The sequence below is a fragment of the Ursus americanus genome, chromosome 18 (assembly GCF_024610735.1).
Source record: "Ursus americanus isolate L20-20 chromosome 18, mUrsAme1.1.p, whole genome shotgun sequence".
In the NCBI taxonomy this organism is placed as follows: Eukaryota; Metazoa; Chordata; class Mammalia; order Carnivora; family Ursidae; genus Ursus; species Ursus americanus.
Window position 1 is genome coordinate 41,982,565 of NC_142144.1, and position 3,119 is coordinate 41,985,683.

Sequence of the window (3,119 nt, forward strand, 5' to 3'; positions counted from 1 at the left end):
TCTTGATTTGTAATAAAAATGTAGTAAAGTAGCTGGGATTTTGGGTACCACTTGAAATGTAACATAGAGTAAAAGTTATTATCAGAGATAAATTTTATTTGAGTGACCAATCTGTGTGGACAAACATCTAATTGCCAAACATTTGCTCTTCTTATCACTCTGTGATATGTGATATGCTCTCCACTTCTTTGAAGCCCCAGGCCTCTACCCCATTCCTTAGCTCAGGATAGCATATACACCTCCTTCGATCTTTCTGTCTTTGAACCTCTTATGTATGTGGGGTTCCCATACATACAAAATTAATTTTTTCTCCTGTTAATCTGTCTTATATTAATTTGATTATTAAACCAGCCAAACAATCATGAAGGGTAGGCGAAAAATTTTTCCTTCCCAACATCTCCAAACCAAATATCCATGTGCATAATCTATATAGAAAATGTAGAGTTACAATGTAGAGACCCCCTGAGCATACTAATGTGTAGCAGAATGACTTTACCTTTTAATAGCAAGTAATCCATTTCTGAGAAACCATCGCAGGCAATTGGTACAATTGAACTTCTTCTTTAACCTTTTACTATGATTTATGTGATTAGGCCACTGGAGGAAGTGGTTTTCAACAGCATGATTAAAGCACTTTGAGGAAATCATTTCTATCTTCAAGCACCTTACGTACATTTTTGTTTTCAAGTGTTTGTCCTTTCTCATTATGAAGGAGAGGCAGGAAATGGAGAAATATTGACTTTTAAGCATTGTCGTGGATGGAAAAGAAAGATCACAAAATAGCAGAGTCAAAGCCAGGTCTTTAGCAGACCTGTTCAGCGTGGTTTCTTGCCTGATGAATCCTCGAAGTTGGGGTACAACTAATTTAACCTTCTGCAGATTTGAGAATTTCACCCATCTACCAAGGATGGTGATGATGATGATGATGATGATGATGATGATGATGATTCTTTTAAATTTAGGAGACCCATCAACTTTTAAATTTACTAAGCAAGGAAACATATTAAGATACAAACATGACTATGACCTACTAAGAACAAATTTCATAAAAGAGATATTTTAATGCCGGAAAAATAGGAAGGAGATAATTTTATAATAATGGACTATTTTATCCAAGAAAATACAGTTGTTGCATTAGTCTTATTTTGCCAGGAGGTGAAATTGGGTCATGGACTAGGTTTAGAGTTCCCTCTTCAGATGACTTGCTCAAATCCAGTTCAGACTAATTTTAGGCCAAAAATATTTGACTCTGTTTCCATATGTGCCACTGGGCCTGAAATTACTTGCAGAGGTGCTCAAATAGAGTTCAAAATCAATAAAATTTATAGGCAATATGGACTGTTCCACATTTTGGGGAGGAAGGAGGAGTGTTATAAGACTGTAGCTGAAAGTGGTGAGATTTGCAAACCTCAGAGTCATCATCCAGACTTCTTCCTGTCCTTTGCTGTTTTCTTTTGAGAAACAGAATCTCGTACCACTGTAAAGATGTACTTTATATCTCAACAAAAAGGAAAAGAGAATGTATTCTTTATGGAGAGAGTAGGTTGTGGTGACCTATCTGAGTTCATCGGCTCACTGAACAGTGATTAACATTTAAAATGTATGCAAACTGGACTCTTAATTAAAGTCCAATAATGTAAGACTTTGAACCTATTCGCTGCCTTTGGAAATAATCACAGATGCCGGCTGCTTATCATGAAAAAGTCATTATGGTAAATGACCAACTCCCCCACCTTCTCCTTTCCATCAAGTGCAAAAGTGATTCTCCATTGCAGGCATTTGCAAATGGTGCATGTTGCAGAGTCAAATGTCTCCTGGTAGCTGTAATTTTTATGCAAATTATCTTGGTTATAGGAAGAATAACATTTATAGAGCTCCTGTCGTATGTGAATTTGCAAGCATGTACCAAATTTGAGGAGGATGGACACTCATGTTGATCTGAGGGGTCGTCAAGAACTCTTGATGGCAATTTGGACATGGCAGTGATGAAGGATGGGTGACCTTCCTCCCATTCTTAATTCTTCCTCCCTTGCTTTGCTGACTTTTGTGGGAGGGTGGATATGAGACACAGAGAGGGAATCGAAAAAAGATGATAAGGTCCAAAATAGGTCAGAGGACAGAAATATTCAGGAAGCAAATATGAGTTGCAGATGGAAGAACTAAGTTCAATTTGTCACAGACAGCGAATCCAGGTGAGGATCAAACTCAGCCGCAGAAGAGAAAAAAGGGAAAGTGAAAACCAACGTTTAGTGTGCACTCGCTATGTGTCAGAGACTCCAGTGGGTGTGTGGCCCATTTTTCCATTTGACCTGTAAGATAGCCTGATGAACAAGGGCGTATTATTTTACAGGTGAGGAGTCTGGGGTTCAGAAAGTTGGTGTACGTGACGAATAAGGTTCTAATGACTCAGAGCTTAACTGCCTCTCAAAATCACTCAGAAATGCACCTTGAGCAATGAACTTTCAGGAAATGTGATTTCAGAGCTGTGGTTTCACACTCTCTTATTCACCCGGACTTCAATACCACAGAGACAGAGTGGCTCGCGTGGCTGTCTGTGACAGAAGCAGTGGTGGGTGTGACCAGTGCGTGTGGTCCGGGGATGGCATGTGGTGGAATGCATAACTACAAAAGGGGGCTCTGGGGAGATCTTCGGTGTGCTTCGTCAAGCCCTCCTACCGCACTCTGTGTGGTAGATGTGGGGTGGGTAATTTAATGTTTACTTGCTCTAAGCAAATATTGAAATGCAGAAGCAAATGAAATCACTTTCACCTTTAGGAAATCATTTATTTGATGGAGACATTTAGAGAATGCAAGTTGTTTCTTTGAAGATTGATGAACAGAAAAAGGGATGATGAACTGTGAGAGAATACATTTTTCTATTCTTGTCTTTTTCTTTGGTCTGGCCAGCTTTCCCAAGTATTTGTGAAGCTCAGGACCGAGGATAAGTAGAGGCCCAGATACCATATGTCTAAATATTTAAAGCTGTAAGTCTAGCTAGCAAACTATTAAATATGTTCTATCATCCTGTTTTACAAATATGCCTTTATAATGACACGGAAGACCAGGTTTGCAGTTAGTCTTCTTAGACTCCATGGAGCTCCACCGTAGAATGGGTGAGA